At 52.4% G+C, this 27,763-nt stretch overlaps 2 long non-coding RNA genes across 3 annotated transcripts; both read left to right on the top strand.

Moving 5' to 3' along the window:
• Nucleotides 1–20,402: 20,402 nt before the first annotated feature.
• Nucleotides 20,403–21,665, top strand: LOC136485529 (uncharacterized). Its single transcript, XR_010766469.1, has 3 exons — nucleotides 20,403–20,645; nucleotides 21,381–21,472; nucleotides 21,608–21,665. It is a non-coding gene; the product is annotated as an uncharacterized lncRNA (long non-coding RNA).
• A 116-nt stretch (nucleotides 21,666–21,781) lies between these two features.
• LOC136485528 (uncharacterized) lies at nucleotides 21,782–23,667 on the top strand. Of its 2 annotated transcripts, XR_010766468.1 has the most exons (4): nucleotides 21,782–21,862; nucleotides 22,211–22,262; nucleotides 23,091–23,167; nucleotides 23,239–23,667. It is a non-coding gene; the product is annotated as an uncharacterized lncRNA (long non-coding RNA). The 2 variants fall into 2 exon arrangements; XR_010766467.1 differs by lacking the exon at nucleotides 21,782–21,862 and having other exon boundaries at nucleotides 22,027–22,262.
• Nucleotides 23,668–27,763: the final 4,096 nt, after the last annotated feature.

The following is a 27,763-nucleotide window of genomic DNA, read 5'->3' as shown; positions in this document are numbered from 1 at the left end:
GAGGGCCATCTGCTGGTGCGAAAAACTTCCGTATAACTGGGGGAGCGCGCGATCAGGGAAAAACTTTCGTATAACCGGGGAACCGCTTGACCGAGGACCCCTTCGTGCTGTCGGGTTGACAAGGACTTTTGAAGTTTTTTAGTTGCAGAGACAGATATAGATATATAGATAGATACATAGAGATAGAGTCTTTTAGTCCGTGTAACCAACACCTGTTAAACTTTGGCCACCTAAACTTTTGTCTAACTAAATTTTAGTCTATCTAAACTATAGTTTTAAGTGATCCAAATATAGATACTTAGAACCATATGTAATACACGGATGCACTCTAACATTCTTTGAACTTTAGACTCTTGGCTGGTGTGTTAACAGAAAGTTGGGGTTGTAATGCCGATAAAGTTTATACTCTTAGATCTGGAACCTAAATCCAGTGCACGTAGCACCTTTACCTCGACAGCACCCATGTTAGCCACTGTATAGTCACTATACATGGCATGCATTTTCAAAAGCTACCGGACAAACCAATGCAACCAGAATAACCAATCCATTCTTCGCGTTTCGCCGCGCTGGCACGGACAGAGCACACCCCACACCCATGCCTCACTTGGCGAAGAGCACCTCCGTGTCCTCCAGGCTCCGGCCCCTCGTCTCCGGCAGCCGCACGAACACGAACACACAAGCGGCCGCCGCCACGCCGGCGTACAGCAAGAAGCGCCCATGCATGGTGATGGCGCCGGCGAGCGAGATGAACGTCATGCTGACCGCCGCGCACACCAGTCGCCCGACCGCCGTGCCCACGCTCGTGCCCTGCACGCTCAGCCGCAGCGGCAGGACCTCCGCGCCAGTACGCCGGAACCAGCGGCCCGAACCCGACAGAGAACGCCACGACGAAGGCCAGCATGGACGCGAGGCACGCCGACGTCGCACCGAGGCGGAGCGACGCGGCCAGGGACGCCATCGCCACGGCCACGCCGCCGGTGCTGGCAAGCAGTAGCGGGCGCCGGCCGAGGCAGGTCGGAGAGGGACGTGGCCACGAGGATGGAGAGCGTCTTGACCGCTCCGACGGCGACCGTGGAGCCCAGGACGGCCCAGTCCGACGAAGACATGTTGAACTGCAGCGGGCTGTACACCATGGGTTCCCTTGTCATATGAGATATCGACAGTTCACGGAAAAGGGAATTTTTCTAGGATGCATTAATGAATGTGCTGAACATTTGATCTTTATATATATGCTATTTATTATGTTGTGATGAAAGTACAGTAGTGATAGTCTATATTTAATATGTTGTTGCTACTGTTCTGTTTCTATATAATTATTGTATCCAATTTGCTGCATGGTTAAGGGTTTTTCTGTCAGTGGTCTGTTATTTTTCTGTGCGTTAACCGAGACCGACATAACATTTGAAATTTAATCTGGGCTAACGCAATTTTTCTGTTGAAAGCTCTAGTTTGCTTTTGGTGAATTGATGAAACCCTAAGTGCTAACCTAGTTTATCAAGTGATCATGATATAGGTAGCACACTCCAAGTGATGAAGCAAATGAAGATCATAATATGATGATGGTGATGCCATGGTGATAATCAAGTGCTCGGACTTGGAAAGAAGAAAGAGAAAAACAAAAGGCTCAAGGCAAAGGTATAAATTGTAGGAGCCATTTTGTTTTGGTGATCAAGAGACTTAGTGAGTGTGATCACGTTTATGATCGATAGCCGTACTATTAAGAGGGGTGAAACTCGTATCGAAATGCGGTTATCAAAGTGCCACTAGATGTTCTAACTCATTGCATATGCATTTAGGATCTAGTGGAGTGCTAACACCCTTGAAAATGTTTGTGAAAATATGCTAACACATGTGCACAAGGTGATACACTTGGTGGTTGGCATATTTGATCAAGGGTGGTGAAGTTTAGGTGCAAGGGTAAGAAACTCCACCGGCGGAGTGTCCGTCCGTAGAGTGCGGATAGACCGACAGTGCCACCGGCGCCCTAGATAGAAAAGATAGGAGGTCACTGGGTGTGACCGGACGCTGGCCTCGATTGGACCGGCGCGTCCGGTCTGGTGTAACAGCGAAGACGCTGGCGTCGGTCAAACGACCGGACGCTGGTCGCTCTGCGACCGGACGCTGGCAGGGTGCGTCCGGTCAGTGCTGACGTACGCTGACGTGACGCGCTCAGAGGAGATGTTGAGGGACCGGACGCTGGGTGAGTCTGGTCGGGCATGACCGGACGCGTCCGGTCGTGAAAATTCGTGTTTGGAACCTTACTGTAAACGACCGGACGCTGGTGGCTTAGAGTCCGGTCAGTTTGTGCGATGTGTCCGGTCAACAAGATGACCGTTGAAATCTGATGAACTGTATTTGAAGTGGGGACACGTGGCGTGTATCACGTGACCGTACGCTGAGGGCCAGCGTCCTGGTCGATCGGACCGGAGCGTCCGGTCACCCCACGCTGTACCCAGTGAAGGGGTACAACGGCTCTATTTCGTGGGGGCTTCTATTTAAGCCCCATGGCCGGCTCAAGCTCACTCTCTTGGCCATTTTCATTGACATAGCTACCTTGTGAGCTTAGCCAAAGCCCTCCCACTCATGTCGATCATTGATTCATCATCTTTGTGAGATTGGGAGAGAATCCAAGTGCATTGCTTGAGTGTTTGCATCTACAGGCACTTGGTGTTCATGTTTCGCTGCGGGATTCGCTTGTTATTCTTGGTGGTTGCCGCCACCTAGACGGCTTGGAGCAGTGAGGATCGTCGAACGGAGGGTGGTGATTGTCTCTGGCTCCGATCGTGGTGATTGTGAGGGGTTCTTGACCTTTCCCCGGCGGAGCGCCAAAAGGTACTCTAGTGGATTGCTCGTGGCTTGTGTGATCCTCATCTTGTGTTGGTTGTGCGGCACCCTATTGAGGGTTTGGCATGTGAAGCCAATTAGCGCGTGAACCTCCTAAGTGAGTGAATCGCCACAACGAGGACTAGCTTGCCGGCAAGCAAGTGAACCTCGGTAAAAAATTCATTGTGTTCATTCTTTGATTCCGAGGTGATTGATCTTCATTGTTATTTACTCTTGTGATTGATTGGTTCCTTCATCTACACGGCGATATAACTTTCTTGATCACTCTCTTTACTTTACCGCAAACTAGTTGTCAAGCTCTTTAGTGTAGCTAGTTGTGAGAGCTTGGTTGGTTGGTTGGTGTGGCTCTTTAGTTAGCCTTTGAGAGCACACTAACATAGGGTAGTGTCATAGCTATTGTGTGAATAGATACTATCTAAACTAGAATTGTAGTAGATGGCTTGCATTTTGAGTAGGCTAGTGCAACTCTTGCTTCGCCTCATAATTGGCTAACCATTTTGTTAAGTGTTGTTGTAGAATTTTTTATTAGGCTATTCACCCCCCCTATAGCCATTAGGACCTTTCATCTGTGCGTGTAACATGCATAGAAAAATCATTTTCCTATCGGGCTTTTCTTTTTTTTCTATGAGGATCAACACACACAACATTTAAATTTAATCTAGGTTAACGTAATTTTTCTGTGCATGTAACACCCACAGAAAAATTGTTTCTGACGACGAACACACAGAACAATTGAATTTTTCTGTCATTATATTTCTGTGGGTATTTTTCTGAGGGTACACCGTCAGAAAAATATTTTTCTGATGGTATTCACATTTTTCTGTGTGTTTTCGCACACACAGAAAAATGCAGAGATTCCAGTAGTGCATGACCCAAGGGTGAATAACAAGCTCACGACATTAGCAGATTGTCATAAAGATTTGAAGACATTGCCAACCTACCAGCACTCACCAAGCTCGCATAGGCTTGCCCGTAGTCGCCCCTGACTCTGTTGCCCTGGGGCGGCTGTCGAAACCCCTAAGGGCCCAACCTTCGAACCCCTGGACCGTAGCGGGCTCGGTGCCCAGTTCCTTTGCCTGAAAGGAATCGGGGGGGTTATTTCTCTCCCTACGGCTAATAACGGCAGGCGCATCTTTTGAGGCGGCTTTTCCGGGGAGGCGAAACGGCGCCTGCTGCTGCTGTGGTCGGACGCGACGTGGCGTCAGCCGACGGGACGTACCTGCACGCGCGATTAATGAGGAGGGAGTGGGCGCGTGGGCGATAAGACCGGATCTGGATAACCACGCCGGACTTTTTGGGGAAACTTCCCCGATTTCGTCGCCCGGCGGTTTCGTCTCGTCCCTGCATAAATACGCAAAGAGCATCGCCCTCCCCTTTCTTACCTTTTCCGCATTTGCTTTCGCTGCCCCTGTGTCATTGCTGAGAGCATAGAGCGCCGGGGAGGAGAAGGGCGAGAGCGAAAAACTGAAAGAAAGAGAGAGAGATTACCACCGTAGCAGCGACCTCCACCGCGCAATGGCTGGTGGTCCCGTCATCCTCCCGGCGGATCCCTGGGAGCGGTCTGACGTCACCGAGGAGAAGCTGCAGTCGCTCGTGGAGGCCGGTCTTCTTCGCCCGATCACCGACCCTGACAAGCCGGAGTGGATTGCTCCGGGGGATGAGTCGGAGCCGAGGCCGCGCGACGGCTACGTGGTGAGCTTCGTCGTCTTCCACGAGCGAGGCCTCGGGTTGCCGGCGGATAAGTTCATGCAGGCGCTCCCGCACTACTACGGCGTGGAGCTTCACAATTTCAGCCCCAACTCCATCGCGCAGGCGGCCATCTTCGTCGCCGTCTGTGAGGGGTACTTGGGGATCGCTCCCCACTGGGAGTTGTGGCTCCACTTGTTCTGAGCGATGTTCACCACCAAGCCGGGGGGAACGAGGGGGGCTCGGAAGGTGCAGAGGGCCGGCGGCTGCACCCTTCACGTGCGCCAAGACCGGCAGTCTCTCTACATCCCGGCCCAGCTGTCATCGTCCAACCGTCGTTGGTACGACGGCTGGTTCTACCTCCGCAACGACGACGGAGGACTTCCTCCTTATACCGGGCGGGTTGTAGAGAGTCAACCAGAGAAGTGGGGATACAGCGTCATCAAGGTTGATCAGCCCAGGCTGGAGCCGCTATTGCGGGCCTTGGGGAAGCTACGTGACCGCGGCCTTTCGGCGGCCGTGGTTGTGGCGGCCTTTCACCGCCGGAGGGTGTTGCCGCTGATGGCCCGGCGGCGGCGGCTGTTCGAGATGACCCCGCGCGACCCAATTGCCGGTATCAAGATGTCCGCCTTCGCCCTTACCGATGATGAGACCCTACGTCGGGTGAGAGAGGCGGTAGACGGGAAGCCGAAGATCGACGATTTGACGCCGTTCCCGATGCGCCCTTCGCGGGGGTACATCTCACTGGTGAGTTGGATGTTGCCGACGCTTTCGCGGCCTTCTTGTTTTCCGCCTTTTTTGTCTGCTGTCTTACTTCGTCGTTCCGTAGGGGATAAGGGACGTGCGAGACTCCCCGCCGCCCGTTCTCGAGGACGCCCAGCTGCGAGCCGTGAACAGGGCGCGCGCCGAGGAGGAGAAGAAGAAGAAGAAGAAGGATGCCAAGGAGGCGAAACGCACGAAGAAGCTCCTCGCGCGCGAAAAGCTGGATGCCCGTCGCCGGCGTCAGAAGCTCGACGGCCTCCCGTTGGAGCCGTCTCCCTCGTCGTCGGTGTCGGATTCTTCGGGCGACGGCGACGGGTGTGACGTGGGGACGGCCTGCCTGGAACACCTCCCCGACATTAGGGAGATGGTGCTCGGGGCGCCGGCAAGGAGCCTGACGCCCCTAGGGGGAGGAGGTGTCCCGGGGCCAGTGGCGGCCCGTCCCGGGGCCGAGGCCGACATGCCCGAGGCGCGGGTGTCGGAGGAGCGTGTCGTCAGCCCGATGGGTCCGACGGTGGAGGTGGAGCGAGCGACGGTGGGGCCGACCCCATCGTCTCCGTGAAGGGTCGAGGAGGCGCCGGGGTCCGGCGGAGGCCAGCTAGCTCCGGTGGATACCGAGGCCGCGCCGCTGCCACCACCGGCGCCGTTGCAGAGGAGGCTGGCGGTGTCGAAGCGGCTGCATCCCCGTTCGCGGTAAGCGTCTTTTCTTGTGGAGTCCATAGTACTTCCCGTTTGTCCCTTGGTCGCATGCTGACCTTGGGAGTGTCTTTGCTTCCAGCCAGAAGCATCTAGTGGAGGATCCTGCCTTGGCGCCCCGTAAGGCGCTCAAGGTGAACGTTAGCTCCTCCGCCCATCAGGCAGTGGGGGCGCAGGCTGGCGTGCAGCGTGGCGCGGCGTCGGGCGGGGCCGTTTCGGAGGAGGCGGCTGCCCAGGAAAAGGGTGCCGAGGCGGCCGCGGAGCGAGTGGAGGAGGAGGAGCCCACGCCTCGTGATGTCGTGAGTCTTGGGGCGAAGGAGGCTGGGGCGTCCACCATTGCCGAGGCCATTGAGGGTGAGGTCGGAGCCCCCAAGGCCTCCGAAGTCGGGGCGGTGGATGCCGGGGCCATCGAGGTAGAGATGGCGGAGGCCGGAGCCCCTGGATCCGTCGAGGCCGAGGCGATGGAAGTGGAGACGGAGCAAGTTTTGGCGCCGCCCCTGGTTCAGACAATCTCGTCTGATGATTCCTCCCCCGGGAAGGAGGCGGCGGACGTCGAGGCGGCCAGTACCGCGGAGCAGCCAGTCCCAGATCCTACCGAGGGGAGTTCGGCCCTTGCCCGGCTACGGCCCGAGCCCCGTGGGTGGAACTTCCCGCGTGTTTTCTGGCGGGACCGGGCTGATCCCAAGGGGGAGCCTGTGTTCGCCCTTGAAGATATCGCAGAGGGGGGGCGGTGGGATACCCTCGAGCAGTACCGCCAACTTGCAGTGCGGTCGCTGCAGACCGCGATGACTATTGTGGGACGGGACTTGCCCGGTGTCACCCAGGTAAGTACTTTTCCTCTCCCGTGCCGCGTTGTTTCCTCTCCGAGCCCCCTCGCAATGTTTGACACGCGTTTTTTGTTTTGCCCCTTTAGGAGCTGGAGACCCGATCCCTTGGGAAATCGGTATTCCTACAAAGGGAGAGGGATATCTGGGACCGGCTCCGGCGGCAGACAGGCCTGCTCGCCGATGCTCAGGGGCTTTTGTCGGCGTGGAGTGCAGAAGTGGAGGACCTTCGCCTTCGTTGTGCTGACGTTCAGGCCGAGTTGGCCATGGCTAAGGAGCAGTCTGCCCCTCTGGTAGCGAAGATCAAGGAACTGGAGGAGGAGCGAGACGCCTTCAGGTCTCGGGCCCAAGAAGCGACGGCCTCTGCCAAGGCCCTAGCCGGGCAGCTGGGTGCGGAGCAGAGCGAGCATCAGCTGACCAAAGTCGCCTTGGCCGAGGCTACCAAGGCGGCCGAGGCCTTAGATTGGAAGAGCAAGGCCGAGGGTAAGTTCCGCCGAATCGTGCTCTTTGTTCTTTTTTGTTCTGGTTTGCGTTTGACTTCTGACCCCTCGTTGCGACGTAGATCTGGAGAAAGAGGCCTCCCAGGCGGCTGAGGCCTCCATTGCAGCGCAAGCGGCGCTAGATGTTGAGGTCCGGGAGCACGAGGCGCTGCGCAGCGCAGTCCATACCGCCTGCGAGGCCCTGGACGTTGAGGGGGTCCAATCGGCCAGCTCCCTTGGGAGCCGCCTGATTGCGTTGAGCGGCCGCGTCCACGAGAGGCTTTGGGGGGCGTTGCACACGGGCGTCAAGCGCGCCCTGGCCGTCGTCTCCTCGCACTACGCTATCAACCTCGAGGCTGTCAGCGACGGCTACGTGTTGCCAGAAGATGACGAAGAAGCTGACATGGAGGTCGTGAAGCTGTTGGAGGCGGCCGAGGCACCTGGCGCAGCGCTGGCTGGTCTATTTGAAGAAGAGGTGGTCCCTCCCGCACCGGCCACCGATCCTTGAGCTTTGACCTGGGCCGAAAGGGGCCATGTAACCGAATTGAGTTAGTTGCCGTATCGTGACGTTTTTGTGGCCGTTGAGGCCTTTAAAGTATTTGCGTACGTGGGTCTTTTAACCGTTTTCTATTCTACTTCCGAGCCTGTGCCCTCTGTCTCGATCTTGGGAACCCGCAAAGAAATCCCTCGGAACCTAAGCCGTCCTTTGGCGAAGGGTGGTGAGGGAGCTGCCGTAGCCCAGAGGCGTAGGCCGTTCTCACGACTCGACCGGCCCTTTGGCCTCGAGACAAGCTTTTGGTCTTTGGGTTTCTTGTGAAGGTCCCGTCAGAGCGCGAGAGAGTTTGGTGTAGAAATTTTTTGAAAGATCATTAACAAACGGTGTTCGGGACTCAGGGGGTTCCCCCTTTTTAGCCCCCGAGGGAGGCTCGGCTTTGCAGAGGCAGAGCCGAGTCTTCCTTATAGCGCTATTGGGACGTCAAGCCCCTATCGATAGACAAGCTCTCTGTACAGAACTTCCTCGGAGCCTACGTTGTCCTTTGGGTGAAAAGGTGGTGAGGGAGCTGCCGTAGCCCGGAGGCATGGGCCGTTCTCACGGCTCGGCTGGCCTTTTCGCCTTTGAGACGATCGTACTGTCCTTAGGTTCTATACAGTCGACTTGTCTATGAGGGGATAGGTTCCCCTTGATGGGGGTTTCTCAAAAAATTATAACAACTAAGAATGCTTCTTTATTGCATTTCGAGAAACAATGTAAACGACGTTTGGAAATTTAAGGGTAGAAACGACGTAGCTGTTCTATGTTCCAAGCGTTGGTGAAGATTTCGCCCTTCTCGTTGGCTAACTTGTAGGTCCCGGGCTTCAATACTTGGGCAACGATGTACGGCCCTTCCTAGGGTGGGGTCAGTTTGTGGCGGCCCTTGTTGCTCTGCCTCAGTCTCAGCACCAGGTGGCCCACCTTCAGGTCTCGGCTTTGGATGCGCCGGGCTTGGTAGCGTCGTAGGGCTTGCTGGTACCTGGCTGAGTGTAGTAGCGCGACGTCTCGGGCTTCCTCCAGTTGGTCAAGGGCGTCTTCGCGGGCGGTGCGGTTGCTTTGCTCATTGTACGCCTGTAGCCTCGGTGAACCGTACTCTAAGTCAGTTGGGAGGATGGCCTCGGCTCCATAGACCAGGAAGAACGGTGTGAATCCCGTGGCTCGGCTCGGGGTGTTTCGTAGGCTCCAGACGACTGACGGGAGTTTGTCAAGCCATTTCTTGCCAAACTTCTTCAACCGGTTGAATATTCTTGGCTTAAGGCCTTGTAGGATCATGCCGTTGGCACGTTCTACTTGGCCGTTCGTCCTTGGGTGTCCTACGGCCGACCAGGCCACCCGGATGTGGTGGTCGTCGCAGAATGTTAGGAACTTGCGACCGGTGAATTGCGTCCCATTGTTAGTGATGATGGTGTTAGGAACCCTGAACCTGTGGGTGATGTCCGTAAAGAACAGCACCGCTTGCTCGGATTTGATCTGGGTGATCGGACGAGCCTCGATCCATTTGGAGAATTTGTCGATGGCTACCAGCAGATGGGTATAGCCCCCGGGTGCCTTCTGCAGAGGCCCAACCATGTCCAGCCCCCACACAGCGAATGGCCATGTGATGGGAATGGTTTGGAGGGCTTGGGCCGGGAGGTGCGTCTGTCGAGCGTAGTACTGGCATCCCTCGCAGGAGCGTACTATCTTCGTGGCGTCGGCCACCGCCGTTGGCCAATAGAAACCTTGTCGGAAGGCGTTACCCATGAGCTGCCCTGAGGCGCCGCGTGGTGCCCGTAGACTCCCGCGTGCAAGTCCCAAAGTAGGGAGTGCCCAGCTTTGGTGGTGATGCATCGTTGGAGAATACCCGATGGGCTACGCCTATACAACTCGCCGTTGCAGAGGACGTAAGTCTTGGCTCGTCGCGCAAGCCGCCGGGCCTCAGTTTTGTCTGCAGGAAGCTCTCCTCGAACGAGGCGATCAAGGAAAGGGACTCGCCAGTCTGTTCCTTGGTCGACCTTAGGAGGCTCTGCGTTAATCGCCATGGCCTCGGGCTCGGCTGGCGGGGTCTCGGTGGCCGAGGGGGCCTCGGGCCCTGCCTTGGGCTCGGCCGATGTGCCCTCTTCTATCGCCGAGGCATAGTCGACGGATGGCTTGTGGAGGTCTCTGGCGAAGACGTTCGGGGGGACCGGGGCTCGTGCCGACGCCATTTTTGCCAGTTCATCCGCAGCTTCGTTGAACTTTCGCGCAACGTGGTTGAGTTCGAGACCGTCGAACTTGTTTTCTAGGCGACGTACCATCGCGCAGTACGCCTTCATTTTGGGGTCATGGCAGCTTGACTCTTTCATCACCTGATCGACGATGAGCTGGGAATCACCCCGTACGTCGAGACGTCGCACTCCAAGCTCGATGGCAGTTTGCAGGCCGTTGACGAGGGCCTCGTATTCGGTGACATTGTTGGAGGCGGCGAAGTGAAGCCGGATCATGTAGCGCATGTGTATCTCGAGGGGCGAGACCAGGAGCAGGCCCACGCCAGCCCCAGTCTTCATCAGAGACCCGTCGAAGTACATGGTCAGCATTCTGATTGGATCTGAGCGGGTGGCAGCTGCGTGTCGGTCCACTCGGCTACAAAGTCGGACAGGACCTGCGATTTGATCGCTTTCCGAGGCGCGAAAGACAAGGTTTCTCCCATGAGTTCGATAGCCCACTTGGCTATCCTACCCGAGGCCTCTCGGTTTTGGATTATCTCTCTCAAAGGAAAAGACGACACCACAGTCACCGGGTGGGACTCGAAGTAGTGACGTAGCTTGCGTCGAGCCAAGACTACGGTGTAAACCAGCTTCTGGATGTGGGGGTAACGCGTCTTAGTCTCGGAGAGCACTTCGCTAATGAAGTAAACAGGTCGTTGGACGAGTAGAGCGTGTCCCTCTTCCTTCCTTTCGACTACTACGGCTGCGCTGACCACTTGGGTCGTCGCGGAGGCATAGAGTAAGAGGTGCTCGCCCTCGGTGGGCGGAACCAGGACGGGGGGGGTTGGTGAGCAGTGCCTTGAGCCAGGCGAGGGCTTCCTCGGCCTCGGTGGTCCAAGAAAAGCGCTCGGACTTTCTCAAGAGGCGGTACAAGGGCAGGCCTCTTTCGCCGAGGCGCGAGATGAAGCGGCTCAGGGCCGCAAGGCATCCCATGACCCTCTGCACCCCCTTGAGGTCTCGGATCGGGCCCATGTTGGTCACGGCCGAGACCTTCTCCGGGTTGGCCTCGATTCCCCGTTCTGAGACTATGAACCCCAAGAGCATGCCTCGGGGAACCACGAAGACACACTTCTCGGGGTTGAGCTTGATGCCCTTCTCTCTGAGACATGTGAAGGCAACCTCCAAGTCACCGACGAGATCGCCGGCCTTCCTGGACTTGACTACAATGTCATCCACGTAGGCCTCGACGGTTCGCCCGATGTGTTTGCCAAAGACTCGGATCATGCACCGTTGGTAAGTAGCCCCCGCGTTTCTGAGGCCGAACAGCATGGTTACGTAGCAGTACATGCCGAATGGAGTGATGAAAGAAGTCGCGAGCTGGTCGGACTCTTTCATCTTGATTTGGTGGTAACCGGAATATGCATCAAGGAAGGAAAGGGTTTCGCATCCCGCAGTGGAGTCGACGATTTGGTCGATTCGTGGTAGTGGGAATGGGACTTTCGGGCACGCTTTATTTAGACCGGTGTAGTCCACGCACATCCTCCACTTGCCATTTTTCTTTCTGACTAATACAGGGTTAGCCAACCACTCTGGATGGAATACTTCCTTGATGAACCCGGCTGCCATGAGATTCTTAACTTCTTCGCCGATGGCCCTGCGCTTCTCCTCGTCAAATCGGCGCAGGCGCTGCTTTACCGGCCTGGTGCCTGCCCAGATATCTAAGGCGTGCTCGGCGACCTCCCTTGGTATGCCCGGCATGTCCAAGGGACTCCACACGAACATGTCGACGTTCGCACGGAGAAAGTCGATGAGCACGGCCTCCTATTTGCTGTCGAGGGTGGTGCTGATCTTCAGACCTCGGCCGTCGGGGTCGGCGGGATCGACGGGGACGAGCTTGACAGCCTCCGCGAGTTCAAAGGTCCCAGCGCACCGCTTGGTGTCGGGAACCTCGCTATCAAGCTGGTCGAGATCGGCGATGAGGGTCTCGGCCTCCACGACGGCCTCGGCGTACTCGATGCACTCGACGTCGTAGTCGTATGCATGTTCGTACGTGGACTCGACGGTGATGATGCTGTTGGGGCCTGGCATCTTGAGCTTGAGGTAGGTGTAGTTGGGGACCGCCATGAACTTGGCGTAGCACGGGCGCCCCAAGATGGCGTGGTAAGCCCCCTTGAATCCAACCACCTCGAAGGTGAGGACCTCCTTGCGGTAGTTGGAGGGAGTGCCGAAGCAGACGGGTAAGTCGATGCGCCCGAGGGGTCGTGTGCGCTTTCCCGATACGATGCCGTGGAAGGGTGCGGAACCGCCTCAGAGCCATGAATGATCGAGCTCCAGGAGCTCCAGAGTGTTGACGTAGAGGATGTTGAGGCCACTACCTCCGTCCATGAGAACTTTGGTGAGCCGGGTGTTGCCGACGATCGGGTCGACGACAAGCGGGTACTGCCCGGGGTTTGGAACATAATCGGGGTGGTCATCCCGATCAAAGGTGATTGCCTCCCGAGACCAATCGAGGTACCGAGGGGTGGCCACCTTGACCGAGAAGACCTCCCGGCGTTCCCTCTTTCGTTGGCGCGCCGTGAGGCATGCCGAGGGTCCGCCAAAGATCATGAAGGCGTTGTGTACCTCGGGGAACCCATCATCTTTATCGCCATCCCTTTCGTCGGCCCCCCTTTTCCTGGCTTCGTCGTCATTGGGGAGCCCAAGCCTGGCATAGTAACGCCGGAGCATGGTGCACTCCTCGAGGGCATGCTTCACCGGACCTTGATGGTAAGGGCAGGGCTTTTTCAGCATGTCGTCAAATAGCCCGGGGCCCCGGGGGCCTCGGGGATTCCTGCGATCTGTCGCGGCGACATGGACGGCCTCGAAGACCTCCTGCTTCCCTGGGCGACCCTTCTTCTTTTTCTTGGGGACGCGGGCGGGCGAGGCCTCGGGGGCCTCGTCCTTCTGCTTCCCCTTGGCGTCATTGTTGGGGAAGATGGCCCCAACCGCTTCTTCGCCCGAGGCGAAGTTGGTGGCGATGTCGAGGAGTGCAGCCGCTGTGGTTGGTACGTTCCGGCCCAATTCTCGGACCAGGTCTCGGCAGGAGGTGCCAGAGAGGAACGCTTGGACGATTTCCGAGTCACCGACGCGGGGCAATTCGGTGCATTTCTTGGAGAAGCGCCGGATGAAATCTCGAAGAGATTCGTCTGGCTTCTGGCGGCAACCTTTGAGGTCCCAGGAGTTCCCCGGGCGCACATAGGTGCCCTGGAAATTCCCGACGAAGACCCTCACCAAGTCGCGCCAGTCGTGGATCTGTGCGGGAGGAAGGTGTTCGAGCCAGGCTCGTGCCGAGTCTGATAAGAACAAAGGGAGGTTGCGGATGATGAGCAGGTCATCCTCCGCCCCGCCTAGCTGACAAGCCAGACGATAATCAGCCAGCCATAGCTCAGGGTTCGTCTCGCCACTATACTTCGTGAGGTTGGCAGGTTGCCGAAACCGAGCTGGGAAGTGAGCGTTGCGAATGGCTCTGCTAAAGACCTGAGGGCCCGGCGGCTCGGGAGAAGGACTGCGGTCCTCTTCACTGTCGTAGCGACCGCCTCGATGTGGGTGGTAGCCCCGGGCGGCTCCGTCGCCGCGGCGCCGTCGTCTGCCAACTACTTCGTGGTCGCCTTGTGCCTCGTGCTGGTCTCTAGGTCGATCGCGCACCGAGGGGGCCTCGTTGGCCGCTGGCGCGCGAGCGGGCTCGGGACGGACCGAGGCATCTTGGCCCCGGTGAGGTCACGCCGTGGGTTGCTCCGAAGTGCCTCCGCGCCGGCGGGAGGCGGAACTTTCGGCCTGCTGTACCGCAGCGGTCTCGAGGAGGTCATGGAGCTCTTCGCGGACCCGTCGCCCCTCGGTGGTGGAGGGCTCGGGCATTGCTCGGACTAGCATCGCGGCCGCTGCGACATTCTAGCTAGCCCGATTAAAGATTGGGGGCGGCTCTCCCCCCTCGTTGTCGTTGATGCGGTGATGGACGTCGCGGGCCCTCCCTCGGGCCCCTCCGCCCTCACCGCGCCCTTGCTGCTCCTGCTCGAGAGAGTCCCGAAGCTGCTGCAGGAGGAGTCGGTCTTGTTCGACCTTGGCTTGAAGCTCGTGGAGCTGCTCCAGGTCTGGGCGTCGATGCCCCCCGTGGACGGGGTTCTCGTTTCGCGCCGCCGGGGCTACGAGACGCAGAGGCGTGGCATCGCCCGCCCTTGCCTGGGGTGGGGGATGGTTGCCTGTCCCTTCGTCTTCTTCGCCCGCCCTTGGCATCCCGAGCCCGACGTGGAAGCACTCGCGAGATGGATCGTAAGTCCCTTCGTCGTCGGAGTCGGAATAGCCGAGGCAGTAGTCGCTTGCGGCCAAGAATTGGCGCAATGCCCCGGGGTTGTGGAGTTCAGAGAAATCCACCCCGGGCCATGCCTCGTCCTCGTCCGAGGAGTCGAAGTGGGTGCTCAGATCGAGAGCGAAGCGCTGGCGGCGTTCCGAGGGGTGCTCGTGAGCGGCAGTGTAGGCGTAGGCATAAGAGGCGGCAGCATCCCGCAACCCAAAGGGGTATGAGGACGGTGTCGTCTCCATATTCTGCCCCGCCGGGGTTGACCCTTCAGGGAGTGGTGGAGTAGAACTAGACGACTGGGCGTCGCCGCGAGTCACCGGCGATTTTCCTTTATCCAGGCTCAGGCCAGATAGGTCCCCAGCCAGGGACCCCGTACCAACAGCTGGTCGTAGGACGTCGGCGGGGAGTGGCGTGCCGCCCCAGGTTCGCGTAGCGTCGGGGTGGCATTCATTGCGTCGTGCCTGGCGAGCGCGGCGAGAGCGGCTGCCCTCTACCGATGGCGAGCGCGGCGAGCGCGGCGAGGCGAGAGCGGGCGCCTCCTGCGTTTGGGCTGCCGGGGCGTGACGTCATCGTTGGATGGTGGGGCTCGAGGGGCGAGGAGCACCATGTCGTACTCATGCCCCAGAGACATGAACTCTAGGCTCCCGAACCAAACTATGGTGCCAAGACGCAATGGTCGTATGGGGTCTGCCATCCGAGTCCTGCTGGGACGATGAAGCTAACACGCAGCGTCCCCTACCTGGCGCGCCAACTGTCGGTGTTTTGGAACCGAGGGTCCCTCTACCGATGGGTGAATTTGTGCTGTGTGCCCCTAATCCCAGATGGTAATGCAAAGAGACACAAGGTTTATACTGGTTCAGGCAATCGAGGCCCTACGTCCAGTCTGAAAGATCGATCTTATGTTCTTTGCATCGGAGTGCTCGTAGTAGGGGGTTACAAGCTAGGTGAGAGAGGGAGCTAGCCCCAGGTCTCGGCGAGGGTGGTGCGGGCTGCTTGAGGCGTTGTTCTCAAGTAGCGTAGAAGTGTGTCGTTCTATCGGTGTGTTCGTCCTCCCCTACGAGGCACAAGTCCTCTCCTTTTATAGTTGAAGGGAGAACGAAGGTAGTACATGTATCACTATGCGACGTAGTGTCGATAGAAGTGGCGCGTCCAAACCCTGTGGCCCGTTCTAGTGGCGGCGTGGCCGTAGGAGCGATCCGTCCTTGGAGTACTAGAGCGGCGTGGTTGTCCCATCAGGTCCTGTGCGTCGTGGGAGCCCCGGGAATGTCTCGGAGTGGATGTGACGACGAACGTGCAAGCCCTGGTGGACAGATTGTGCACGAGGCCGAGGCCTGGTTGGTGCCGAGGCTTGCGCTGCGGTGGGGGTCTCGGCGGGCACGAACCCCGAGATTGCCGAGGCCCCGGTGCACAGTGCCGAGGCCTTGAGCGGGCGGCGAGTCGCGGGCGCAGTGTTAGGACACAGTGGCTGGTAACCCCCGTCACGCTCTATCCCAGGTGCTGATCGTGGACACAGTGCCGGGACACAGTTGTCGGTAACCCCCGCCGTGCCCTGTCCCAGCTGGTACGGCGTTGATGCGACTTTGGGTCGCATCGGCCATTCTGTGACGTTGAGCCGCTGTCCGGCGGAGATTGCGGGAGTGGTTGAAAGTATTAATGAGACGTGACGTGCTGTCGAGGTGGGGACCGTCGGACCACGGACAAGCCGGCCCCGAGCGACACAGAGAATGAGGCCTCGCGCGAGACGGAGATTAGGCCCCTGGCCGAGGCCTCCTCTGGGGTGCCTCGCACGAAGCGGAGTTGGCGTTGGGATGCCGAGACCTCCTGCTCTATAAACGGGGGCGGCGTGTCCGAGCCCTGTAGCCGGCCACTGTTGTGGTATGGTTGATGGAGTGGCCCCGTCCTTGTCGTGCAGAAGTGACGCGCCGGTCGTACTTGATCTTGTGCGTCGTGGGGCTCCAGTACAGCTTGATGCAGGGCATGGCGGGCGTCGTGCTGGTCATCGTGTGATGACGTCGTAGGGAGCCGTGGCTCCGTAGACGGCAAGGCCGAGCCATCATGGGGGGTTCGGCGGACATGGATCCTCAGGCTGCCGAGCCCCTGAAGCATACCGCCGAGGCCTTGGGGGGAATTATTGATCCTGGGTGCTGATTCCGAGGCCACAGTATCTCCGACGTGGCTCCCCACGCTGCGTTGTTCTCGGAGCAGGAGTTGGTAGCACAGTGAGGCATGGGCGTCAATTATGTGCTTTAGTGGTTAGCATAGTGGCGGGTAACTTCTGCCCAGTCCTGCCTCCTGTCCCATCGGCCATTCTGCTGTACTGTGCCGAGCATGCGGCCGATGTCAGGGGCAGCAGTTGGCTGAGTTAATGTGACACGACGTTTTGTCAGAGGGGCGGGAGAAGGAAGAGGCAGCGGAGTGCTGCCGAGCCTGCCTCGCGCGAGACGGAGAGTCGGCGGCCCGGCCGAGGCCCTTGGTGGGGGGTCGCTCGAGGCCAGCGGTGAGGGGGCCTCGGGCGAGTCGGAGAATCGGCCGAGGCCAGCGGTGTTTAGCTGGTTTCGACTTTTACGAAGTCTAAGCAGCCGTTTTTTGGTTCGTGCTTAGGGTACCCCTTCTCACTGTATCCGACAGCGAGATTCCAGTAGTGCATGACCCAAGGGTGAATAACAAGCTCACGACATTAGCAGACTGTCATAAAGATTTGAAGACATTGCCAACCTACCAGCACTCACCAAGCTCCGAATCTTTGTGATTCCTTGTGGTGATTGGCCTTGAGAGATACTTGAGAGAGTAAAGAAGATCAAGCTCCACTCCATTTGAGCACTTTGTGAAACCCTATCCGCCGTTGGTGTTTGTTACTATTGGAGCAAGGTTCTTGGCCGGCTAGAGGTTGCCCATGTAGCACTCCTAGCTTTGTGAGGTGCTCCGGGAAGTTTGTATCACCCCGATTGAACCCTCAAGCTCACAACTTTGGTGGTGACCTTAAGAATAGGTAGTAGTTGGAAGAAACTCCAAGCCTTTGTTGCTCCCTCAACATTGCGGACTTAGGCAAGCCTTAGTGTCGAGCTGAACAATTGGATAAATCATTTGTCTCTTGGGTATTGCGCTTTTATTGCTATCACTTGTGTTTGAATTGAATTTCTAGGGTTTGGACCCGATCTACTTTTTTCCACAAGTTGTAGATGCAACCATTATTGATTTGGGCAGCTCAACACAACCCCAGTAAGGCTGGTATGAGAATCGATTCAAGTTTCATTCAATACATTCTGTTCTTTTAGGCAGCGTACTCTAACATGCGAAGGTTCCACGCATCTGTCTAGAATTGAACCCGTGACTTGTAGTCTCGCGCGTACCTCCTCTAACCACTCCACCCAGACGTTACTTGCATGTCTACATGAAATATTCTTTGTCCTCGTACTATCTTCGACCAATTCTGAAATGAGAATTGGAGACCCTAAACGGATTCAAATAAAAGTTTTCAACTACAAAGTTGTTAATATCATCGAGTTCTGCAACTTTAATTTTGGTAGTTTCTCTAGCAGAGGATGTTTCAAAAATTCAAATTTTACTCTCAGCTCCTATTTTTAGAGACGACTCTATTTTCAATCATCTCTAAAAATTGATTTGGAAGCCTCTGAAAATCAGTTTTTAGAGACGGCTGGAAATAGAGCCGTCTCTAAAAATAGGGGCATTTGTAGATGCCCGTGGAGTATGGAGGCAGTATGGAGATCCTGCGCCTGTTGTGGACCCGATGGAGTTTGGAAGCCGGAAATCTTCCGGTCCGACAAGTCGGATGGAAGCCTTCCACCGAACCCCCCCCCCCCCCCCCCCCCCCTCGTCCGTGACTTTGGGGCGATTACCTGTTTGCGAGATGGCCCGCCAGGCGGAGGCCCACAATGGTGCGCCATCCGCGTCGTTTGCTGCTCGCGGGATGAGGCGTCTTTTTTATTCTTTCCGTTGACAACGCCGAGCAATTCACGATGCTCCATAGGTTCCTTTTCTTTTTTTTCCTTTTCCCTTTCTCTGTGTAGTTTTATTCTCCTTTTTATGAGGCGGTCTTTTTTTTTTCATTCCGTTGACAACGCCGAGCAATTCACGATGCTTTGTAGGTTACTTTTTCTTTTCTATTTCTTTTTTCCTTTTCCTTTTCTCTTTGTAGTTTTATTCTCCTTTTTTATTTTTCTTTTATTTCCTTTGTGTGCTTCTTCTTTTGTTTTTTCTTTCCTTTCATTGATTTCTTTTATATTTTATTATGTGGCCTTTTATTTTTTTTTCATTTTTTTTATATTTTTGTCTTTTATTTTATTCATTTTTTGACCTAATTAATTATTTTTTTAATTTCATTTGTTTTCATATTCTTTATTTTCCTTTTTTTTTCTTCTATTTACTTTCTCTTTTCTTTTTTATGTTTCATGTGGTTTTTTTTTCAGTTTGGTTTTCATTTTCAATTTTATTGTACTCTAATTATTTTTTATTTAATCAATTTTATGCTTTAGTTTTTGTTACCTATTTTTTCATTTCATAAGCTACATGAGATACATGTCATGTTTGCGTAGTATAAATGTGATCTTTTAATTTTCTTTTTTCCTTTTATTATGTAAGTTATTTATTTTTCTATATATTTAGCATTTGTTATTTAAGTTTTTATTTGTATTTTTTGTTATTTTACTCTAATTAATTACTCTTTTTACTCTTTTTAACGTGATGTTCACGTAGTATACTAGTGATGTTCTATGATATATTTTGTGTTGTTCTATTATTTATTTTGTCATGCTTACGTAGTATATATGTGATGTTCTATGATGTACTTTGTGATATTCACACAGTATACATATGATGTTCGCATAGTATACATGTGATGTTCTATATGATGTACTTTGTTTTTTATTATTCTTTTTGTTTATTTTTTCTATTTTCATTTTTATTGTATGTTTTCCTTTTCTTTTTCCTTTTCTCTTTTTCTATTTATAATTTTATGTTTCAGTTTTTTTATTTATAGATACACACGATGTTTATGTAGTATATATGTAATGTTTTATAATGTATTTTTTGATGTCCACGAGTAGAAATGTAATGTTCTACAATGTATTTTGTGATGTTCAGTAAGCATACATTGGTGTTCTATATTTGACTCTAATTAATTATTTCACTAATTTTATTATTTTATTTTATATTTTCATCATATTTGTGATGTTCACGTAGTATACATATGATGTTCTATGCTTTATTTATCGATGTTCATGTAGTCTTAATGTGATGTTCTATGATGTATTTTTATGAAGTTCGATATCATTTTTTCTTCTTTTTATTTGACTATAATTAATTATTTCACTAATTTTATTTTTATTTTTTACATTTCATGATATATATGATGTTCACATAGTATACATATTGTGTTCTATGCTATTTTTCTGCGATGTTCGTGTAGTGTTAATGTGATGTTCGACGATTATCTTTAAATACAGATTCATCATGAGATAAATGTTAGTTAATTTTTTTTATCAAAATATATCCATGTGGGGGTCTTGTTTTAAAGAGTTTATTACAAGGAACACGATGGTGCAATCGGATTTTAACTAGGATACTTGGTTTAGGAGCTATGGCTTCTTTTTACTTCAAAAAGTATGGGATATATGCTGATGTCAGTAATTTTGACTTTTACTGTATGGCTGCTATCTGGTCTGCTGTTTAGTCCAAAAAGACAATTGAATTGGGTCTAATTTGGTGAAAGAAGTGAGGAAGGAAATTATCTACCCTACCCTATAATACACCAGTTAGAATAAATCTACAGCCACACAACAAATGCCTGCTCCACAGTCATGAACTATGCTATATCCACGCCTATAAATACACCCAGAAAATATAACACCATTAAAACGGATGTACCAAATTATCTCTTAGATATTTTCTCTCATTACTCATCCAAATCCGATGACTCATGTTTATTGTGTCTGCCCTCCGTCGCCCTCCCACGGACCTCCCACGACGCACGCGCTCCCAGACGCACGCGCGAATCCCCTCTCCCCCGACGCCTCCTCTCCCACACCCGAGACTCCCTCTCTCCCCAACGCGGCGTGACTCCTCCCCTCCCCACGCCGCCAGGCCGCCCCTGCCCCTTCCCTCTCTCTCTCTCTCTCTCATTCGCATACGGAGCAGGAAACGCGAAAAGAAGAGCACCAGCGGCGCGGCGGCGGCGGCCCCGGCGTGCGCTCGCCCCTGGAGAGGGCACCACGGGCGCCGGCCGCCAGGCCACCAGGCGAGGGCACCGGCATAGGACGGCAGGCCGTCGGCCGCTAGCAGGGCAGTCCAGGCCGGTTGTCTGCCTCCCACCAGGCAAGCCATCCGCGTCGTCCTTCTTCGTATCTTGCTCCCTGCTCCTCGTCGTCGTGGTTGAGGTTGGGGAAGCTGAGGGGCAGCAAGCGGGATGGCGACGGCGTGCGGCGCGACACCAATTGGGGGCCTCACGGGCGCGCGTGGGCTCCACCGCGGCCTCGCGGGCGCTCGTCCCATGTACGGTTGCCTGCCTTTCCCATCCCAGGTATGGTTGCCTGCCTCTCCCATCCCAGGTATGGTTTCCTGCCTCTCCCATCCCATTTCGATTTTGTTTCACTTTCGTGCCAGAATCGAGATCAGTTCCGTTAATCCTGCAAATTTTGCGTCCAATCTAGCCGATAAATCGTCGACCATATCCCCTCCCTTGAGTTATTAGGATGGATGGGAGAGGCAAATTAGGAGCAGCAGTTATTAGGATCTGAAGCTGTGTCGACTTCTCAACAGCTGTGTTCTGACGCGTTTCTCACGAGAACCTAATCAATATCGTCTTCTTTCTTAATTTTGTTTGTGTGATTGGGTTACCACTTGTAAGTTGTTGTCTGGTGTCCACGGATTGTTCGAAGAAATTTCCGTGAAACGTTTTGAATTTGTTTGTCAAAATTATGATCAGTGACCTGTGCTTATTTGTATCACTCGGTTGAGAAAAACATTTCTTTTACAGTTTCTTAACCTTGCGTGTGTATTGCAGCTACAATGATGTGTCAAGCTCTATTTTTGTTTATTTTCTTCCTCCAGATATATGAGCAACGAGGTGCCAGAGTTCAAGTTGATATGAGCAGCGAGATCCCCCAACCAGCGGCAGTCTGCCCAAGCTAGGCAAAAACATAGTATGTAGTCAGCTAGGAGTTGGAAATCTCCCTGACATGAATTTTGTTTGTATACCTTTCCTCACTTATTTTTATGCAGCACGATGAGCATGCTTACTACCATGAGAGAGCTTTGGAACTTTCATGTTTTGACAGGATACAACTGGAACTGGCTTCGCTGCTGGGCTGGAATTCTAAACTTTTCTTACTGGTTAGTTTGCACTCAACAGTATTAAATTTATTGCTCGGAGCATGTCGTGTCTTAGTGCAAAACTGAACCAGCATTCTTTGCTTGGTATAATATCACATGGGATTTCTCTTACTTTCCTGTTTCTCCCAGGTTGTCAATTCACAGTTCCGCCAGGTTGTGGTAACCCATATAAAAAAGGCTCTGTGGTACTGAGATACAAGGTGTTCACTTTGGCTCATAATTTTTTAAGAAGAGATTTCTTTTTTTTTCCTATTCTTCAATAATCCTGATGGGTAAAATAACCCTGAAGAAAGAAGCTCCCTGAGAATTATCTGGAAGCACAAAATGGAATGTTTGCTGAACTCTGTACCTTATCATGCATTATGATCAATATAACAAATGAACAAATCATTCCTTTTTCAAAAAGAAATGTTGCATTGGCACTGATAGTAGCAAGTGAAATGACACACTGTCATATCTGATGACATTTTTTTGAAAAAAAATATCTTTTGTATTAAAGACACAAATTGGTTAGCCCTTTCTCTGTTTTAATGTTTGTTTTTTGACAGCAAAAAAGCAGAGGTCACCTAGGTACATCAAGATTGATCTCCAGCAGCATAGGTTCGATCCAAAAATCCAACTGAATTAATAAGTGTTGACATCCATAACTCTGTTCGTTTTTATGTGAAATTTAAATATATCTCATCCTTACACGCTCATGCACTATATATGAAAAAAAGGATGCAGACATGATGACTTTGCAAGCTTTGCAACGGCAACGCTATCAAATCAGATAAACATACTTCTCTGATCTCTGAATCTGTACTCTGTTGTAATACATATCTGCAATTAGATTCCTGGAAGTCATTTCTACACAGCTAATTGCCTGCGGGGGCTTGTACTATGTAATAGTAATTCTTATTATTTTGATTGTTAACCATTCAGTGTCTTGAGTAATTTTAAAAGGAGTCATTAGAATAGAGATGGTTCTTCTAGCTTTTTTTGAACTCATTATTTAGTTGTGGTTTCCACCTTTTGTTAGATTTTTGAACTCATTATTTCTTTGCAGATCACTTTAGCATTTGGGCTGAGGTATTATAAAAGTTTTCAGATTATATGATTTATATATAAGATAGATAGATCATACAATTATGTTCCTCTTGTGTGTTGCAAGTTAATTTGGGGCCTAATAAGTATTTTGAAAGTTAGCTGTAACTTTTAGACCTTGGGATCAATAAATGATATATGTGCAGTTTGCCTCTATCTCTTGCACCCTGCAATCTTGATTAGTTGTAGCACAGCTAGGTAATGTTCTGAAGAGAGTATATGCAGAACAAGAGCCTTGATAGCTCTAAAAATTGCAGTGAGAGTTTTGAAGTTTGGTAATTTTGATGCCTAACTCAGAATTCAGAATTTTGTTTCACCGGTGCCTATTCTATGAATTACCAGCCCTCGACGAAAAAATGGAGACTCCAGGAGAGGGACGCACTGCGCTCAACAATGTATAACAAACATACATACTCCAGGTACATGCATACACACATATTGCCACAAGATATATACAACACCATGTATATAAACACCACCATGTCAACAGCTTGCAGCGAAGAACAACGCGAGAGAGGAAATGAATAGGAAACAACGTGAGTACCGCGCCAGGATAAGGGCTCAAGAAACCAACGAGGAAAGGGCGAAGAGGAATAAGAGGAAGCGTGAGTAACGTGCTCGGCGAAAGGCTGAATCAAGTGCACTTTCAAACGTACCGGATCAACCAAGTGCACTATCTTCGGAAATCTTCCGTGGTATAAGAATATGGTGTTTAGAACATGTGACTGCTATCGAATGATTAGGCATTGTTTATTTTGTTCATGGACCTTGCCCTGTTTACTTCAATAGCGCCGCAATATCCCTGTTTACTCCAATGGCGCCCTGCCTACTTAAGGTCTTAGGCAGATTGTAAATTAGATGGTTAATGTGAGACATAACTTTATTATGCCTTGTTATGCATAAATGTTTTTTTGGATTATATACATGGTCATATACAATTGTGTGAAAGTTGAACTATAGAAAAAATATTGTCCTTTGGGTGTTTTTATGTGCATCCCTAAAATGAAGCCGTGGCGTTAGCACGGGCACTATACTAGTTTTTCTAGGAGGAGAGGGGAGGTCGGCGGGATTCACAGGTGAGGGGGGTCGATAGCTAGTCGCCCCCGTTGGAAGCCGGGCTGGCCGCGATGTCACCCGTTAGGGCTCCCTCTCCTCGGGAGGACCCAGTTGCCTATTCGCCCGATTTGGGCCCATCACGCTCGGCCCAAATGTGTGCCATGAGGTCCAGGAGGGCCATCATTGATTCCAGCCCCGTTCGGGGTGGGTACGCCAGACCAAGGCCTATGTATGATAAGTGCCGCTTTCTGGCAATGGCCGAAACAGTGGTGGCCCAAGTCACGGACTGGGAGATTATGGAACTAGAGTTTTGCCGCAAAGATGGCCCATTCCCCATCAGACGGAGTGGTCGACTTGCAGTCAAGCCAAGGGCAGCCAATGCCACGTTGCAGGCACAATATGTGCTTATGCAGAGGGCAGAGGCTGGGGCTTCCGGTTGACTCTGAGCCGCAAGACCCCGAGGCGTCCGAGAAGTATCACGCGACTTTTGCTCCTCCGTTGTCGCCGAACAAGCAGGGAGCATTGCAGCTACTCTTCTCCAGTGAGTTTGACCCGGTGGCCATGGAGCTCAATCTGGCCGAGTTGCAGGGTGTGGATATGTAGGCGCTGTCCTCTCCCCACTCCCCCCCGTTCGACGCCAACATGCTTTATTTGGAACGTGCGGGGACTTAATGGTCGCGCACGCCGTAATGTCGTTAGGGACAGCGTGCTACGCTCGTCTTTCTTCAGGAGACCAAGCTCTCCAACGTTTGTAATGCCGTGGCAACTGAAAAAATTAGGAACCTCTTTTGATTATGAGTATCTCCCAGCGCTGAATGTTTCCGGGGGGATCTTGTTGGGCTGGTGCTCCGACTGTTGAGTGGTAACCGACGTTGTCAAGGGCCTATTTTTCACTCTCGGCTAGGGCCTCCCAGGATGGCAATCCGTCCGACCACTGGTTCATCACCATCGTCTACGGGCCGCAAACTGACGACCAGAAGGTCCAGTTCTTGAATGAACCTTTGCAGTTCAGGAACGCGACAAACGGCCCTTGGTTCCTTTGTGGGGACCTCAATATGATCTATAGGGCGGAGGACAAGAATAATGGTTGCCTAGCTAGATTGTCGTTCTATGCGTCGTTTCAGGGCTTTCCTGTACTCGGCGCAGCTAGAAGAGCTGCATCTGCTAGGGCAACGTTTCACCTGGTCCTGGGAACAACCGACCCTGGAACGCCTTGATCGTGTTTTTGGCACGGTGGACTGGTTTGGTGCTTTCCCGAATCATGTGCTCAAAGCCCTCCTCGGATTGTTCAGATCATTGCCCACTGTTGCTAATAACAAATGCAATCCCATGAGTGAAGAAGAGTTTCCGCTTTGAACCATACTGGGTGAACCTTACGGGCTACGTGGAGGTTGTCGCAGCTGCGTGGTCTGCAATGCTGTTGCATGCGGATCGTCCTAGACTACAAGCTTCGGAACGTCGCCAGGGCACTGAAGAGCTGGAGCGACAAAAGGATTGGAAGCGTTCGCTTGCAGCTTGCGCTTGCGCGGGATGTCGTGCTGCGTCTGGACGAGGCACAAGATTCCAGGTCGCTGTCAATTCAAGATGCACAGTTGCGACGGTCATTGAAAGTGAGGATCCTGGGCTTGGCATCGCTGTCGCGCACAATTGCCGGGCAGCGATCTCGCATGCTGTTCCTTGGGGAGGGTGATGCGAACACAAAGTTCTTCAATCTCATGGCCTGCCATAGGAAACGAAAAAAATCACATTCACTCCCTGCGGATCCAGGGGAATGAGGTCGTTCGGGATGAGGCCATGGCACAGGCTTTATACGAGCACTATGACCAGCTGCTGGGGGCCAATTTTGTGCGCGCTCCAGAAGATTTGACCTCGAGCAGATTGAGGTACCGTCCATGGATCTAGCCGGCGTTAGGAATTTAGATAATTTTATTATCAGTTTAATCCAGAAAAATAACATCAGCAGGTTTGTGACGATATATATGTGCATGTGTATATTTTTTATGAACACTACAACATGCAGAGATGACGTACTCGTGAATACAGTAAAAACACAAAGTATAGAAATCACAGAGATTAGACTGTACCCAGCGGAGGGTCCCATGCCGAGGGCATCGGAGGCTCCATTCGTACTAGTCGACATAGTGCGTTGCTCGAAGTCGCGGACCACAGTCGATGCAGGAAGATGTTCGCAGTGCAGTCCCACGAACGGATCACCAGGAAGAAGACGCCTCGACGTTCCAGGGAGAGGACGGATCCAAGAGCGATCTACAGGAAGAAGATGAACAAGCAGTCGCGGATCTTTCCCCAAAAACCTAATCGCCGCTCACCCCGTGCAGGATTCTCAAGCGGACGAGGGTTCCGGAGGCACTGCTCTCCCACGAGGGTTCCGAAGGCACCTGCTCTCCCGCGACTCCGTGCGTGCAGAGGTACGGGACGGGGAAGTCAGAAGGCTGCTGATCTGTGGTTCTCTCGGGAGTGGTTACGGAAGATGGGGTCTGGACTGACGGAAGACATGATATATGGCTGCTGACGGGGAAGAGAAGAAGAAGGCAGCGGAGAATCCCAAGAGACGAGAAGCGGAAGCGAAAGGGACGGTAACTGACGCAGTCAGTTCGCCTCCACCATCAAGGAGCGAAACTCCCGTGATAATGTGGATTTAAGTGGCAAAAGACTGGCCACGCCCGCTCGCTCGCCGCTCGCCTGCCTCGTCACGCCCACGGCCTCGGCCCGGCCCGGCCCACGGGCACGACCCGACCCGGGCGGCGGCGCGCGCGCATGTGGCACACCTTAATCCTTTTCTCAGCTTCTCAATTTAGATGAATAATTTTCAACCATATAAGCCGAGTCAGCGTTCGGTCAAAATCCCGTATGGTATTAAACCATACAACACTTAATGTTATGCACCATAGAGTTTTATTTAATTATTAAATATTATATGGGCCAAGCCCATATTATATCCAACAATCCCCACCAAACTCTAGGGTTTGTAACAAAGTAGTCTTAGAACCACATTTCTTTTATATACCAGTGTTTCGATGGAGACTGTTAAGTTGAACATCCATCTAGAACAATAGTTTCACTCAGTCACAATTGAACAATGGACTAAGCCTTGAATTGATAGTTTTGTGTGAGGTGAATATCACTAAAGTCCTTAGCTGATACTGGGCAGCAAAAGACATCCCCTCTATTTGAAGCATATAAGTCATACATCAGTGCCTTTCATTAGTATTTAGAAATCACCCAAATCTCATAGACTGTGACCAGCAGTCTGACTCATATAGGTGTGTTACTCAAAAGATATTTTGTAGGACAATATCTTTGCTTTGACAAGCCACTTGAAACACATTAAGGCAAAAACCAGCCTGCCTTACAGAAAGGAAAGATATGCATCAGAAATGAGTCTTACTAAGGATTTTTTAAACAATTTACTACTAGCTTGTTTCACCATCCTACTTCACGGGATCTCCGATCACATAGAACAGGTTACCACTATAGTAAATTTCAAGTGGGTCTCAAACCCATCTCTCTCGATGCACTTTCTATCACATTGCGTGACAGACCCTTAGTGAACTAATCTGCCAGATTGTTAGACGTGTGAACATAGTCCAATGCTATTACTCCGGAGTTTCTCAATTTTCTGACAGATTTTAGTCGTCTCTTAACATGCCTTGTGGACTTCATGTTATCCTTAGAACTGTTAACCTTCGTAATCACAGTCTGGTTATCACAGTTCATAGAAATAGCCGGTATGGGTTTTTCAACAACCGGTAAATCCATAAGGAGATCACAAAGCCACTCAGCCTCAGATCCAGTAGTGTCTAATGCTGTGAGTTCTGCTTCCATTGTAGACTTCGTTAAGATAGTCTGCTTGCAAGACTTCTAGGAAACAACGCCACCTCCAAGCAAAAACACATATCCACTTGGCATAAAGCTCATCAGCATTAGAAATCTAGTTGGCA

Source organism: Miscanthus floridulus, chromosome 10, assembly GCF_019320115.1.
Source record: "Miscanthus floridulus cultivar M001 chromosome 10, ASM1932011v1, whole genome shotgun sequence".
NCBI lineage: Eukaryota > Viridiplantae > Streptophyta > Magnoliopsida > Poales > Poaceae > Miscanthus > Miscanthus floridulus.
The sequence above is the reverse complement of the archived record's forward strand: the minus strand, read 5'-3'. Positions and strand labels throughout refer to the sequence as shown.